Source organism: Diabrotica undecimpunctata, chromosome 9, assembly GCF_040954645.1.
Source record: "Diabrotica undecimpunctata isolate CICGRU chromosome 9, icDiaUnde3, whole genome shotgun sequence".
NCBI classification, from domain to species: domain Eukaryota; kingdom Metazoa; phylum Arthropoda; class Insecta; order Coleoptera; family Chrysomelidae; genus Diabrotica; species Diabrotica undecimpunctata.
In genome coordinates, this window is record NC_092811.1 from 89,305,307 (window position 1) to 89,322,685 (window position 17,379).

Here is a 17,379-nt window from a genome sequence, read left to right on the forward strand (position 1 = left end):
AACACATCGCTTACAAGATTCGATAAACTTACAACACCCAGGGAACTCATTAAAAAGTCTTTTAAAGAAATTATATTTACAAATAAATACGACATAGTACTCTACACTGATGCCTCAAAGAATGATACTGTTACGATAAATATATACTGGCCTAAATATATGATGACTAATAATATTCTGTTTTGTTGTAGAAATTTGGCGGAGGTTCTAGATTCAAAGTTATGGTGAATTCTCCAACTAGATATTTCTCGATTTTTCGATGCAAGACAAAGCGATCTTTCGATGCTGTTCTAGTATATCAGGATTTCGTATATAAATACAACATTTTTATATGGAGGGCCAGTTAATACTCAAGACCCGCGCTCGCGAATTTTGTACGTACGGATATAATAAATTGTCAGATAAGTTAATATAAATAAAGAAATAAATTAAATCCGTAAGTGTTATAAATATTGAACCTTTTAATAAATTCACAACAAATGGTGTCAGAACAGTGGAATACTTAAGATAAATTGCGAAAATAAATTACAAGTGAATATAAAATAAATTGTGAAAATGGCTACGATTTATGAGCTGACAGTGACTAATTTAAGAAGACATCTTGAAGACAGAGAATTAGCTTCTACCGGAAAAAAGGCTGAGTTAGTCCAACGACTAAAGAACGCTTTGCTAGAAGAGGGACTAGATCCAGAGACCTATATATTTGAAGATGCTGTCCTCTCGTCGATTTCGAAAGTTTCCGGCGACATCGCATCATTGGAGAACAAAGTTTCTGACGATATTTCGAAAGTTTCTTCTGATGTAGCCAAAGTTTCTGGTGATGTAGCCAAAGTTTCCGGCGATATCGCTTCGTTGGAAGACAAAGTTTCTAACGAGATTTCTTCGCTGGAAAGCAAAGTCTCTGCTAACATCTCTTCGGAAATCTCTAAAGTCACTTCTGAGATGTCTGCCCTCGACGATAGAATATCTTCGTTAAAAAATCAAGTTGCTGCCGATATGTTGGCCTTCGAAGAAAAGATGAAAGAAATGGAAAGGAAGATGGAGGAAACAGGGACAGCAGAGAGAGGTAACAATCCGATTACAGTGGAGATAAAAGAAGACGAGACGAAATGTAAGTTGGAGACACGGCCAAAATTTGAAGGAAGTGGAGGTTCTATTCATGTTAAAGTCCCAACTTTCGATGGAAAATCGTCATGGAACAACTACATGAAACAGTTCGAATCAGCCGCAAGAGCAAATGGATGGTCTGAAAAAGAAAAGGCGGTAAACCTGACTATCGCTCTTCGAGGAGATGCCTTAGATGTGCTTCAGACCATAGCCGTAGAGGAGACCGATGATTTCGAACAACTGAAGAAGAGGTTAAATATGCGATATGGCCACGAACATTTGGAGCATGTATATCAGTCGCAGCTTAAAAATCGTAGACAGAAGAAAGATGAGGCTCTTCAAGAATATGAGGTAGATATTGCCAGATTAGTACGATATGCTTATCCAACAGCTCCCGAAGACATGATGGAAAAATTGGCCGTTCAAACGTTTATTGATGGTCTTCGTGATCATGAAATGCAGAGAACACTACGACTAGCTCGTCACAAGACGCTGGTTGATGTCTTATCCGCCGCCCTCGAATACGAGTCAGCTACGCAGGCCTCTGGCGGGTACAGTAAAGTTAGGACTGTAAAAGAGGAAGGAGATGAAGATAAACTTGACCAGCTCGTTAATATGATAAAAAGCATGACATACAAGAAAACGAAGACCATCAGATGCTGGAATTGTGGCGAGATAGGACACGTACGAAGCTCCTGTAAGCACCCTAGGTACGACGCAAATCAAGAAACTCACCATCAGGAAAACTAGAACGGGTCAGCCTTAGGGGGGCAGCCTCGACCCAGAACTTTTCCAAAGACCCTCTCATACTAATAGCTTCTTTGAAATGTCGTGAAGATAGTGTATATGTAGATGGAGACATAAATGGTAAAAAGCATACGTTGTTGGTGGATACCGGAGCGACCAGAACCATTATACGCCCGACAGTTATAAACAGCCGAAAGAAACTGTTACCAACAAGGTTGCGACTTCGGACCGCTACAGGTGAAAATGCCAACATTCATGGAGAAATCCAGGTACAATTGGGAATTGGAGCAGAAAAGTTTGTCCATACTGTTATAGTTGCTGACATCGAAGAGGATGTTATATTAGGAATGGACGTAATGAATATGCATGGATTCCAATTGGATTTTAAGAATAAGGTAATCAAAGTTGGCAACGAGGAAGTATTTCTCCATCCACATAATGACAACACTGTGCAAGCAGCCATTAAAGAAGATACAGTCGTGCCTGCGAGAAGCGAAACGATCATAGTAGCGCGGCTACAGGGAATTGTGGACGAAGGGAGACCTGTTATGATGGAGCCTTGGAACCACGACGATGAGGTTGGCCGTGGAATCATAATTGGAAAGGAATTGGTGACTTCGGCTAAAGAAATTCCTGTGAGACTTATCAATGTCAACGACTACCCAGTGACCATAAAGAAAGAGACAAAAGTAGGAACTTGTGTACCTGTGACATCCATAATCCGTCAGGCGACAACATCTGATAATTCCAACGATAAATTCGACCAAATGGTTGCAGTTGCAGGACAGTCTCTAAATCAGATGGAGAAAAGGAAATTAAGGGAATTTCTTCGGCAGTATCGTGATATTTTCGTACCGAAAGGAGGAAAGACGGGAAGAACTACGGTTGTTAAGCATAAAATTGATACTGGTAATGCTAAGCCAATTCGTCAAACAGCTCGACGATTACCACAGGCGAAAAGAGAGGAAGCTGAAACGATTGTTCAGGAAATGAAGAAAGACGGGGTGATAGAACCTTCTACGAGCCCATGGGTCTCTCCGGTGGTCCTGGTTAAGAAGAAAGACGGAACGACGAGGTTCTGTGTGGATTACCGTTTGCTGAACAACGTTACCAAGAAAGATAGTTATCCTCTGCCTCGGATCGATGACACATTGGACACATTGGCTGGAAGTAAATTGTTTTCTACTTTGGATTTGAAGTCTGGATACTGGCAGGTAGAAATGGACCCAGTAGATAAAGAAAAGACAGCCTTCACCACAGGATCTGGATTGTGGCAATTCAACGTTATGCCATTTGGACTCTGTAATGCTCCTGCGACATTTGAGAGGCTTATGGAAAATGTGTTGAGAGGGTTATCTTGGAAAACATGCCTGGTTTATTTAGATGACATAATCGTCTTGGGGGAGACATTCGAAGATCATTTGAGGAATTTAGAAAACGTTTTTAATCGACTTAAAGCTGCCCAATTGATGCTAAACCCCAAGAAGTGCCAGCTATTTCAAGGTAAAGTCAATTATCTGGGTCATATAGTCAGTAAAGAAGGAGTGGCCGTGGATAAGGGAAAAATCGATTCCATTAAGGAATGGCCCAAACCAACTGACAAACATCAAGTGAGAAGTTTTCTTGGACTATGTACTTACTACCGGAGGTTTATTAAGAAGTTTGCAGATATCGCTAAGCCATTAACGCGACTTACAGAGGAATCAAGAGAATACCGCTGGGATATAGACTGCCAAAATGCCTTTGAAACGTTGAAAAAGCATTTAATAACAGCACCAATTTTGGGGTATCCACTGCCAGAAGGAGAGTTCATCTTAGATACGGATGCAAGTAATGTGGGAATTGGAGGAGTGCTGTCTCAGATTCAAGGAGGACAGGAACGAGTCCTCGGATATTTTAGTAAAGTTCTTTCAAAACCTGAGCGGAATTATTGCGTCACGAGAAGAGAACTTCTGGCAGTAGTGAAATCAGTAGAGCACTTCTATCAATACCTCTATGGAAGAAAGTTTCTAATCCGAACCGACCATGCCGCCCTTAAGTGGTTGATGCAGTTTAAGAATCCAGAGGGTCAGATAGCCAGGTGGATCGAACGACTCCAAGAATACGATTTTAAGATTGAGCACCGAGCCGGAGTTAGCCACAGAAACGCTGATTCTCTTTCCAGAAGGCCATGCCCAGCAGAGTGTCCTCACTGCAACAAAACGGAATCCAAGGAAGCAGCAGTGCTAAGAACGACGATTGTCAACGACGACTGGACGCCTACTAAGATAAGGGAAGAACAAGAGAGAGATCCAGTTATACAGAAAATCCGAAAATGGAAAGAGGAAAACCGTCGACCACCTTGGCAGGAAATATCAAACCTATGCTCAGTAGTTAAGACGTATTGGGCCCAGTGGGACTCATTTATCATCGAAGATGGCTTGCTTAAACGAGTCCTGGAAAATGATGACGGTTCAGAGAAGAGAAGACAGTTGGTGATCCCAAAGAGCAGAATAGCCGAAGTACTTCGTCAGTTACACGACAGTCCATCGGGAGGGCATTTTGGTGTAAGGAAAACCCTTCAGCGAATTCGGGAACGGTTTTATTGGATGAACAGTTCCGACGATGTAAAAGACTGGTGTAAGAAATGTACTATTTGTGCCACGAGTAACGGGCCTTACCGAAAAAGGAGAGCTCCTATGAGACAATATAATGTTGGAAGCCCGTTTGAAAGAATAGCTTTGGACATCGCTGGGCCATTTCCGGAAAGTGAAAATGGGGGCAAGTACATGTTGGTAGTAATGGATTACTTCACTAAGTGGGTCGAGATTTACGCACTTCCAGACCAGAAGGCCGCCACCGTTGCAGATAAGTTGATCCAAGAATATATCAGCCGATTTGGAGTGCCTTTGGAGATCCATAGTGACCAAGGCAGGAACTTCGAAAGTGATCTATTCCAAGGAATATGTGATAGACTAGGCATGAAGAAAACAAGAACTACCGCGTATCATCCGCAATCGGATGGTATGGTAGAACGAATGAATAGGACAGTTGGCAAGTATTTGACAAAGATGGTGTCCGATCATCAGCGAGATTGGGACCAATACCTTCCGTTCTTCACAATGGCCTACAGATCTGCTGTTAACGAATCAACGGGCCAGACACCAGCCAGAGTCCTATTCGGACGCGAAATGCGACTACCTTGTGATCTAGAATTTGGGTGTCGACCTGGAGAAGATGTAGCAGGTGAAGATTATGTGATCGAATTACGAAGAAGAATGGACGATGTACATGAGTTGGTCCGTTCCCACCTTCAGATCGCTAGCGACCGAATGAAGAAACGGTACGATACACAAGCCGAAAAGGGTTGCTTTAAGAAGAACGACAAAGTATGGCTGTATAATCCCAAGAAGCGAAAAGGTTGTTCTCCCAAATTGCAGCAGTTTTGGGAAGGTCCATACCTCATCATGGAGAAGATCAACGATGTCATCTACCGAATAAGCAAGATTCCGAGGGGAAAGCCGATGATAGTACACCATAACCGGTTGGCATCTTTCGAAGGTGACCACGACGTAGATGAAGAAGTGGAAGTAAACCAAGTCCAAGATGTGTTTAACCTCACGTTTGAGGAATTCATGGGTGCCTATGGAGGTACCGGTAAAGCAAGACATGGTGTTACCACTGAAGAAAAGCAAGATCTACTCGCGCTCCCCGATGACTACTCGCTGGCCCTTACCATCCCGGCCAGTATCAAAGACGCACCAGGGTTGGCATCCGTCTTTCGAAGGAAGTTTGGTCGAGTTGCAGAACTGCAATGCCAGGTGCCAGCTCCCGGTAAAACCTTGAAACTCCAAGATGCATCACGTTACCTTTTCTACCTGGTAACAAAAGACACTGCCCGTGACCAACCTACCTACCGAGATGTATGGGAAGCCTTACTTCAATTGAGAGAGCACGTACTAGAGTCCGACGTGCAAAAGTTAGCCATGCCAAAGTTGGAGTGCCGCCAATTAGATTGGAGGGTTATCCGAAATATGGTGGAGGAGATCTTCAAAGACACCGAAGTCCAGGTGTTAGTCTGTTGCAATCCGCTAAGTACCTTGTGCGGAGAGAAAACCGTCCCTTGTCATTTTTATACAACTGGAAGTTGTAAAAGAGGGTCCAGTTGCCGATACCAGCATACAGTTCCGGTTCCAGTCCCGACAAGGTTCCAGGAGGAACCATCTTTTAAGAGGGGGGCAATGTTACGATAAATATATACTGGCCTAAATATATGATGACTAATAATATTCTGTTTTGTTGTAGAAATTTGGCGGAGGTTCTAGATTCAAAGTTATGGTGAATTCTCCAACTAGATATTTCTCGATTTTTCGATGCAAGACAAAGCGATCTTTCGATGCTGTTCTAGTATATCAGGATTTCGTATATAAATACAACATTTTTATATGGAGGGCCAGTTAATACTCAAGACCCGCGCTCGCGAATTTTGTACGTACGGATATAATAAATTGTCAGATAAGTTAATATAAATAAAGAAATAAATTAAATCCGTAAGTGTTATAAATATTGAACCTTTTAATAAATTCACAACAATACAGTAGTAGGCTGTTCTGTAACCACGTCAGATAAACTTATCACATCATCTTGTATCTCCTCGTTTTGTAGCGTTCATACTGGCGAACTGTTTAGCATATTTCAAGCTTTCAAATCCATTTCTTCACCTAATAAACAAGTTGCAATATGCACGGACTCACTAGCCTCAATATAATCTATCTCCAAAATATATTCACTGTTCATCCTATTGTCCAAAAGATCCTTGATTGTTACCAACTAATCGCTTCCCAAAAAATAACAGCTACATTAATCTGGCTACCATTCCATATTGGTATTACAGGCAACGAAATTGCAGACAGCCATGCAAAACTTGCCTCAACATCATCTGATAATACGGTTAATATACAAATTAGTAAAGATTTAAAGTCTCACATTAAGAAACGAGCAAGAACCCGATGGCAACAACACTGGAACACCAATAACTCAGCATTACATCAAATCCAACAGTTAGTCGATAGCCCCCTTGATTTGATCTCTGCCGGTATGTCCAGACGAGACGCTATTGTAACATGAAGACTTGGAATAGGACATACAAGATTAACACATGAATACCTGATGTCATCCCCATTTGTGAGACCTGTCAATCACATCTAACAGTTAACCATATTCTCACCGAATTTCATCAATATTCAACAAAAAGACTATTTTATTGCCTTAAAAGTGATCTAAAAGACATACTCAATGACTTGGATCAAATAACCTCAAGTCTAAAATTCCTCAGAGACGTTCAGTTATATTATAAAATATAATTTTGATTGTATTCTAACAATATGTACTCTATAACATATTTTTGTAATTTATTGTAACCGTTTTTCAATAAAAAAAAATATTTTCTTCAAAGAAATATCAAAATTAGGCGAAATGTATCAAATTAAATTTATTCTAAAGAAATAACAGTGTTGTGTTTTACATTTTATGTTATATTATATTAAAAACAAAGAAGAAATAATTAAATTTTATGTCTAAATCTGCAGAAATTTTGGAAATATTTAACGATATAATCAATAAAATTCATCATTCTGGCTTTACAACCCTGCGTTGATCCTAGCCTTCTCAAGAACATGTTTACAGTCGTTCCTATCCACCTCCTTCCTCCGCCAAGTACGTATTCGCATATTTTTCATGTCTTCATCGATGTTATCAAGGAACCTTGTTCTGGGTCTTCCTCTTCTTCTGGGACTAATGGCTCTATCAAGGAGGGTTTTCTAGTTAGGTCTATTTTATGGGATCTAGTTATGTCATTTTGTTCCATCCACATTACATGCCCTATCCACCTCAGACGTGCTATCTCATATACATATATATATTGTTACGAACATGCTTTTGGCATGGCTCATATAACGGTTACAACTCTAACAAGGCATAAAGAACATTCGCGATCCATCGAGTGAGAGACAGAACAACAGGTCACGTAGGCGAATTAGAGGTGGGACAACTCCCGAATGTTCTGGAACTTAATACTGTTGGTATATATGACGCGATGTTAGAAGTAGAGTTAGTTGTTAAGATACTACCGAACTGTAAAGTTATAAATAAATATATGTATATAAATTCGAACCGCTCGTTTTATTTAATCTCGCTACAGTTGGTGTTACGGTGTGAGTAAAGAAAAAATAAATTCAACAGTGACTTTTGAAAAAAAGTATTATTCGTCGGGAACATCCGCGTAGTTCGGTTGTAATCTTTGTATAAAAGAACATTTAAAAAGTACGTGTGTGCCTGACCAAAGATGCTGCTAGTAGAGCTTTCAGTAAAACAGTTGCGTGAGCAGCTAGAAGAACGCGATGAAGACTGCAGTGGGTCCAAGAAGATACTCCAAGAACGACTGAAGACTGTGCTTAACAAGAATGGTGAAGACCCAGAGACATTCCAGTTTCAATCAGCAGAAGAAGCAGTTTTAACGAAAATAATTGATGGAAAATTTGAGAATGTCTCGCAAATGATCGAAGAGAGTTCTAGAAAGAATGATGAGAATGTTTCCAAAAGATTCGATGAAACATTCGAAAACGTATCTGAAAGATTCGACGAGACTTCACAAATTATTAAAGAAGTAGCTAGCCAAAACGACGAGACATGCGAAAATATGTCTACAAGATTCGACGAAGTATGTAATCAAAACAATGAGAAATTTGAAGAAGTCTCAAGAACATTCGATAAAGTAGAAGAGAAGATCAAACAATTAGAGACCATGATAACTAACACAAAAGTGCTACCACCAGTTAATACGGTAGCCTTAGATCCGGTAATGAAAGAAGAATCACCTAGAAACGAAACGACACATAATACGAGATTCAAATTGCCACCATTTGATGGAAAGTCTTCTTGGTCCATATACCTTAGACAATTTGAAGCTATTGCGACAGCCAATCATTGGACAGAACAAGAAAAAGCTGTTTCCTTGACTGCTGCTTTACGAGGTGATGCTGTGGACATCCAAAGCTCGATTCTTATGGGTCAAGAAAAATATTACCAGACCTTGTTCACTCGACTAGACAAACGTTACGGAGATGCCCATCTACAACAAGTCTACAAGGCGCAACTAAGAAGTAGAATTCAACGAGCAAGTGAAAATTTGCAAGAGTTTGAAGCAGATGTTGCTCGTATAGTGCGGTTGGCTTATCCGGAGGTACCAGACAACATTTTGGAAGAAATTGCTGTAGATACCTTCGTCAATGGGTTAAAAGAAAGTGAATTACAGAAAGCTTTACGACTAGCAAGACCGAAAGTTCTAGATGAAGCGCTCGCTATTGCCTTGGAACATGAAACAGCTAGTCAAACTTCACGGAGCCATCGAGTAAGAACCATCGAAGAAGGCGACGAACCAAACAATGAACGTCTGGAAGAAATGGTACGAAAAGTAGTTCGTAACATGATGCCAAAGAGGCACGAGCCCAGATGTTGGAATTGTGGTGACGTAGGTCACATTCGCCGTAATTGCAATAAAATGATACAAAAGTCGGAAAACTAGAACGGGTCGACACCAAGGGGCAACTGCCGACCTCGAGAAACACAGCCCCCATAGTAACTGTGAACATTACGTCCTCAGGTGGAATTCATAGCTTGTACATCGAGGGTCGTATCAATAATAAATGTAGATCGTTTTTGGTAGATACAGGTACAACGAGAACTATTGCACGGCCAGAAGTAGTACGAGGCCATCTTAAATTATTGCCTGCAACAGTAAAGCTTAGAACAGCAACTGGTGAGATAATTAATACATATGGCGGGGCTAATATGTCAGTATCCATTGGTCAGACCACAGTGAAACATAGAGTATTAATTGCAGATATCTCTGACGAGTTCATATTGGGGATGGATTTACTAAGAAAAGTTGGGGCTGTATTGAATGTCAAAGATGGAGTTCTCGAGATCAGGGGTGAAGAGTTGCCGTTTCATGAAGACGTGACGTAACAATACCCGGTAATAGTGAGAAACTTTTGATGGCCAGACCTGATGGTTACTGCCAAGAGGAAAGTTTAAGGATGGTCGAAGATGTGAATAATGCCGAGTTCCTAACGGCAAAAGCTTTGGTGAGAATTCGAGATGTCGTTCCTGTAAGAGTTATGAATTTAAAGGGAACTGCTATCAAGTTAAGTAAAAGAACTTTGATCGGACAGTGTGTTCCCGTGGCTTCGATTTGTTCCATGAATACTAATGAGAAACCGTCGAAATCTAAGTATCCAAAGGAGCTTGTTGAGACGATGATTAAAACGTGCCAAGATCTTAATGATGAACGAACTAAAAAAGTGAAATCTATGCTGATAGAATTTCAAGATGTTTTTGCCTTGGATAAGAAGGATAATGGCAAAACAAGTATAGTAAAGCATAAAATTAATACCGGAGACGCTCAGCCAATCAGACAACAACCTAGACGACTTCCATTTGCGAAAAGAGATGAAGCCGAAGACATCATCAAAGATATGAACAAACAAGGGGTAATTGAACCATCAAATAGTCCATGGACATCACCAGTAGTGCTAGTAAAGAAGAAAGATGGTTCAACACGTTTTTGTATTGACTACCGACAGCTCAATGCAGTAACTAAAAAAGATAGTTATCCTTTGCCCAGAATAGACGATACTTTGGATACACTTTCTGGTTCTCGTTGGTTCTCCACACTCGATCTGAAAAGTGGATATTGGCAAGTAGACATGGAGCCAGCTGATCGTGAAAAAACCGCATTATCGATAGGATCAGGGCTTTGGCAGTTCACAGTTATACCCTTTGGTTTATGTAATGCCCCGGCCACCTTTGAAAGATTAATGGAGGCAGTTTTAAGAGGTCTAACATGGAAAACATGCCTGGTCTATTTGGATGATGTAATTGTAGTTGGAAGATCCTTCGATGAACACGCCAATAATCTGACAGAAGTCTTTCAACGATTACGGGCAGCGAATTTGAAGTTAAGTCCAAAGAAATGTCACTTGTTTCGACGAGAAGTAAAGTACTTGGGACATATTGTAGCAAGTAATGGTGTAACAGCTGATCCTGAAAAACTTGCAGCAATTAAGGATTGGCCAGTACCAAGAGATAGACACGAAATTAGAAGTTTTATTGGCCTATGTACATATTACCCACGTTTTGTCAAAGGATTTGTCAACATCTCCAAGCCATTAACAAAGTTGACAGAAGAAGGCAAAGAATATACATGGAGCGAAGAGTGTCAAAGAGCTTTCGAACACTTACAAATGGCTCTGATCAGCGCACCGATTTTAAGCTACCCTAGACAGGCAGGAAAATTTGTGTTGGACACCGATGCAAGCAACAGTGCAATGGGAGCTGTTCTTTCCCAAATCCAAGATGGGCAGGAGAAAGTTATCGCTTACTTTAGCAAAGTCTTGTCGAAACCAGAAAGAAACTATTGCGTTACCAGGAGAGAATTGCTAGGCGTAGTGAAGGCTTGTGAGCATTTCCATAAATACTTGTATGTCAGAAAGTTTCTTCTTCGCACGGATCACGCTGCTCTAAAATGGCTCCTACAATTCCGTAATCCAGAGGGCCAGATGGCAAGATGGTTAGAACGATTACAAGAATATGATTACGAGATCGAACACAGGGCTGGCAGAGTTCATTCAAATGCTGATGCCCTTTCGAGACGGCCGTGCAGTGCAAATTTTAATCACTGTCTTAACTTAGAAGAACGGCTTTGCCCCGTGAGACGAACCACCGTCATTAATTATCAATGGCAGCCTCAACAGCTACAAGACGCTCAAGCAGATGATCCATGTATAAAAAGAGTATTGGATTGGATGCGTCGAAGTGAAAGACCTTCTTGGCAAGACATTAGTGCATGTAGTCCAGAAGTCAAGTGTTACTGGAGCCAATCAAATTGCCTAGTCCTAAAAGATGATCTTCTGTATAGAACCTTTGAGAACGATGATGGTACAGAAACTAAGCTTCAGTTGATTGTACCTAAAAGTAAAGTGTCAGAAGTATTGCGTCAGTTGCATGACGGTGCATCAGGTGGACACTTTGGTATCACGAAGACTCTGCAAAAGGTTCGAGAACGGTTCTATTGGGTGAACTGTAAAGATGATGTAAGAAGATGGTGCCGGAAATGTGAACTGTGTGCAACCAGTAATGGTCCAGCTGGTAAAAAGAGGGCACCCATGAGACAGTACAATGTTGGTAGTCCTATGGAAAGAGTAGCAATCGACATTGCAGGTCCACTTCCAGAGACAAATGATGGAAATAAATATATCCTGGTAGCTATGGATTATTTTACGAAATGTACTGAGGCCTACGCGATACCAAATCAAGAAGCAGCTACCGTTGCAGAGGTACTTGTTAAAGAATTCTTCAGCCGATTTGGTGTTCCTTTGGAGATCCACTCCGACCAAGGGCGAAACTTCGAGTCAACCCTTTTCCAAAACGTTTGTAAATTGATTGGTGTCGATAAGACCAGAACGACACCCCTGCATCCTCAATCAGATGGAATGGTCGAGAGGATGAACCGAACGATGGGTAAACACCTATCCAAAGTTGTATCAGAACATCAAAGAGATTGGGACCAGCACATTCATTTATTCCTAATGGCTTACCGCTCGGCCGTGAATGAAACTACAGGCCAGACTCCAACCTGTCTGAAGGTCGTGAAGTTCGTTTACCCTGCGACCTAGAGTTTGGCTGCAGACCTTCCGAAGAACATGTTGCAAGCGAAGATTATGTCGACCGCCTGAAGTTAAGAATGAACAACATTCATGAACTTGCCCGACAACACATCCAGATAGCCAGTGACAGAATGAAAGATCAATATGATTCTCGATGCAAGAGTGAAAGCTATGAAGTAGGTGATCTTGTTTGGCTTTAGCACAACGTCGTCGAGGCTTGTCTCCCAAACTGCAAAGACAATGGGAAGGTCCGTATGAAATTAAAAAGAAAATAAATGACGTAATATACCGAATTAAGAAGTTGCCGAAAGGTAAACCAAAAGTAGTTCACATAAATCATCTTGCACCATGTGCTGGCTCAAATGAAACAGGAGAAGCACGAACCCTTCAACATGAGATCAGAGATGACCGGCGACCAAGCTTTAATGAATTTATGTCAAATTACGCAGAGAGAAAGAGTGCTAGATTCGGCGTGACCACAGAAGTTCAGCAGGATCTTTTTAGTGTTCCGCATAACGTCTCTCTAGCATACTGTGTTGCCCAAGATCTTGAGATGACTAAAGGAATCGCATCCGTGTTTTATAAGAAATTCGGTCGTTTGGACGAGTTAAAAAACCAGCAGCCTAAAGTTGGAAGAGTACTGAGATTAGAAGATGGTCCTCGATCTTTGTTGTATATGGTGACTAGGAAGACGTATAAAGACCAAGGCAAGCTACGAGGATATATGGCGTGCTCTAACTAATTTGAAGAAAATCGTGTGCAATTATGATATCAAGAATTTGGCCTTACCCAAGATAGGCCATGCACTAGATAATCTGGACTGGAAGATTGTCAGAAGCATGCTTGAAGTGATCTTCCGAGAAACCGGCGTACGAATTACTGTGTGTCGTATTAACCCGAAGAGATCGTGTCTTTCAAAGTCTGTAGACTGTTATTTCTTCTTGAGGGGTTCATGCAGAGCTGGAGAGTCCTGTAGATTCCGTCATCCGGGGCCTACATATATAGTTACTGATCGGGACGCTCAGATTTAAGAGGGGAGCAGTGTTACGAACATTCTTTTGGCATGGCTCATATAACGGTTACAACTCTAACAAGGCATAAAGAACATTCGCGATCCATCGAGTGAGACAGAAGGTCACGTAGTGGTGACAGATAGAGTGGGACAGAAGGTCACAGAGAGGTCACGTAGGCGAATTAGAGGTGGGACAACTCCCGAATGTTCTGGAACTTAATACTTTTGGTATATATATATGACGCGATGTTAGAAGTTCAGTTAGTTGTTAAGATACTACCGAACTGTAAAGTTATAAATAAATATATGTAGGTATATAAATTCGAACCGCTCGTTTTATTTAATCTCGTTACAATATATATATATATATATATATATATATATATATATATATATATATATATATATATATATATTATATATATTTTAAGATATCTGGATCCTGGTATATTTTGACTCGTTCTTCCATCAGGAGAGGTTCAGGTTACCTTGTGTATATTTCTGTATTCAAAATAGGAGCTAGCGACTATCTTATTTAGTGCTTCTGCTAAGTTTATCATTCGTAATCCATTATCCTTATTAATGTTTATTATGTTTTATTAACAATAAAATTTGTACTGAAAAAAATATTTCGGTTTCAAAGATATTTTTATTTATATCAAATCAAAGATAGATTCAAAGACATTGAAGAAAACGGATTACGGACCCCTCAGCTTGTAGACCATCCATCTGCAGCTTGTTTTGTCTATTTCTTTTAAAAGAATCGCCCTTTTGATTGCAAAGTAGGTGTTGTCGAATATTGTCTCTCTATATCGAGAAATGCACTTAACATCACATCTTGGCTTCCTAGAACGTACTTCACTCTTTTTACGAGATCGTGCAGTACCGTTTTTGTAGAGGCTCCTGCTTGATACACATACTGTCTACATGCCTCTCGAGCAGTTTTCCCTAGTCTTCAGTACGAATGCCATTAAACTTATCGACATCAGGGACTTAATTAACTCATGTCTGACTTTGCCAGGTTTAGGTATAAAAGCCACCCTTATTAGCATCCACACTTTTTGTATATTTTCTCGTCGTAGTCTCTGGACCTGGTAATTTATACGGTACAAACTAGTTTATTGCTAATTTGATTTTGTCCTAATTCACCACTTGTTTTGCATCACGCCAGTTTTCTCTAGAACCATAAGCTATGATATCCATTCCAGTTGCTATCACGTGTCTAGTGGTATCAGTTTTGTTTGAGACTCAGAAAAGTGCATCCTGAAAAGATATTTCAGAGTCTCTTTACAATTTAGAGTGTATTCACCTGACTTATTTTGGAGCGAGGGAATACTTATCTAAGGGTCTTTTAAGAGAACTTTATGGAACCTTGACATTTTTGCAGTCTGTTCTATGTAATAGCAATGCCCACCATGATTCTCTTTTTGCCCTTCTAAGTTGTTGTATATTCAGTCCATGCTTTGCAATAATCGCCCCACTCACCAGATTTTTTGAAGCAATTAAATTTTCGTCTGACTTCTGTCCTTTAATTTGCAAGATTGTCATTCCCGTTGAAATTCCTCACTAGATCCGAACAGTTATCTTTAAGCGCTGACATGACAATGAAATTGTACGGCATCCATGTCTACGTTCAATGTATGCCTTATCGTCCCTTTAATCTTACCTAAACAATATTCCAGGTCTGCTTGATATACTTCCTAATTTGGTTTATAAGGATTACGATAAGTTTCCTTGATATGCTCATTGCCTGTCTCGATGGTCTGAACAAGACACCTCACCTAAGGCATGCCATTTTTTAACAGTTTGGTCTTTGTACTGCCCCAGGTCAGATGGTAGGCATTCATATCATAGCCAATGATTAATTGCAGAGTTCATTTTTCATGTAATCTCTCACTAACTGTTCCAACTCCCTTAATGGTTGTTCGGAATAATCACGTGGGAGGTACGCTGATCTGAGAACTATCTCCTTCATAACTCCTCCATCTATAACCTTTATCTTTAACGTCGTTCAGTCTGTGGAACAGAGATCCATATTTTTACGTAGAATTAGACACAACCAGTCTTCTGTGTTAAGGTCTTGATTTTTTTCTTTAGACGGGTCCTGATAGTTTCTTCAAGTTTTTTCTCGGGGACGCGGGTGAGGGCCACGGTGCGCTTGGGCATATTATTTGGTACAATTATATTTAAGTTTACTCTCTCCCACAGGCCCTCAATAGTCTTCACCTCTTCAGTCGCCCATTTTTTGTATACTCGTTAACACAGTTCACCTACAGGGTTACTTCGCTAAACGATGTTTTATGGAACTGCAGAAATTCATTTTGACCTCCGATAGGAGCCTCATCAAGTGCTTGCTCCAGTTTGTTAATGATCAAATTTGCTTGAGCCCGATCTAGTTGAGTATCAGGATGGTGTCTGTGTGCTACCACCATTCTGAATACTTTTGTCAGGGTGCTTTATGACCTAGTCTGTTCGTTAGATCACCTTGGTTTCTTAGCGACTCTGTTACGAGGAGGTGATGGTATTCTCCCGAAGTCTCTTTTTATCGTTGGGTGTTGCTGATTTGGATTTCTTAGGATTTGCTGTGGTCTACGTCCCAGCGGCTATTTTTGCGTTTTTCTTATCTTCCTTTGTTGATCTTTGTTCCTTGACTTATTTATTTTTTAATTCAAAAATCCGAAATTATACTTCACAATTTCTAATTTTCAAATTCTAAAAAATAATTCTTTGGTGTACGTGCTAAAAAGCAATTCTAGCGTACTAACTAGATCAGGAATTGTTTTTTGATCGGAACACCTTACAATTTTTTGAGCTTTTTCTTCCGGTGATTGACTTTTAATTAATTTTATTTATAGTTTATAAGAAGAGAGTTTTAATCATATTATTTGTAGATTTGTACATATTCAATTAAAAATTTGAATCATATTTTTTCTAAAAAGATTCATTTATTAAAAGTTAAAATAATATTATTTTCTTTAAAAAATTATATAAAACGCAAAATTTTTTTCTAGATTTCTAATGGACATTTGTTTAAAATCTTCTTGTTATACAGTTTTTTACGTAGAATTTACCAAACGTGGTATGGGGTGGATTTTTCCAAGTATGATATTTTTTTATAAACGGGCCAATTTGAAGGAAATACCATGTTCATCGTTTAACAAACTCGAGACTAATCATGTGTAATAATTTAATTTCATTCAATTATTTAATATTATTTTTATAGATTTTATTGGCTATATCAGGATTAAGGAAAGATTTACTGGCTCCTGTATCAATTAGTTTAAGAGAGTGATTTTCAATTATTGTAATGTATGGAATCTCTCTTTTGTCAGCATAGGAATGCAATTCTACTAAGTTTCTTCTTGAAATCTTTTTCCTCATATTCTTGGCTTTCTTGTTCATAGTAAGAGTAATCTGGGTATGTGTCATTGTATATACCTTCATCTTAATCGCTTTCCTCTTGTTCAATATTAAAGAGCTCTTCTACCGTGAATCGGCGGCTGGCTGTTTGTTGAAAGCGGAACTTCCTTTGAGATTGGGGTCTATTAAAAACTTTTTGGCGTGTGGATACGCTTATCGGTGTTGGCTTATATGATCGAGATGGAACTGGTTTATGAAAATTGGGTTGGGTACCCCTAGAATTTTGTGCATATGGAGTTATTTGTTGAAATCTAGGTGGTTGAAATGTCCCTCTTGGGACTATTGTTACAAAAGGCATTTGATTTGGCCTAAAGAATGGCTGTAGCCATTGGGGTTTGGTCACCTCAGGCCGCCATTGTGTATGAGTTAAATTGTTTTCCTGCGTTTGTG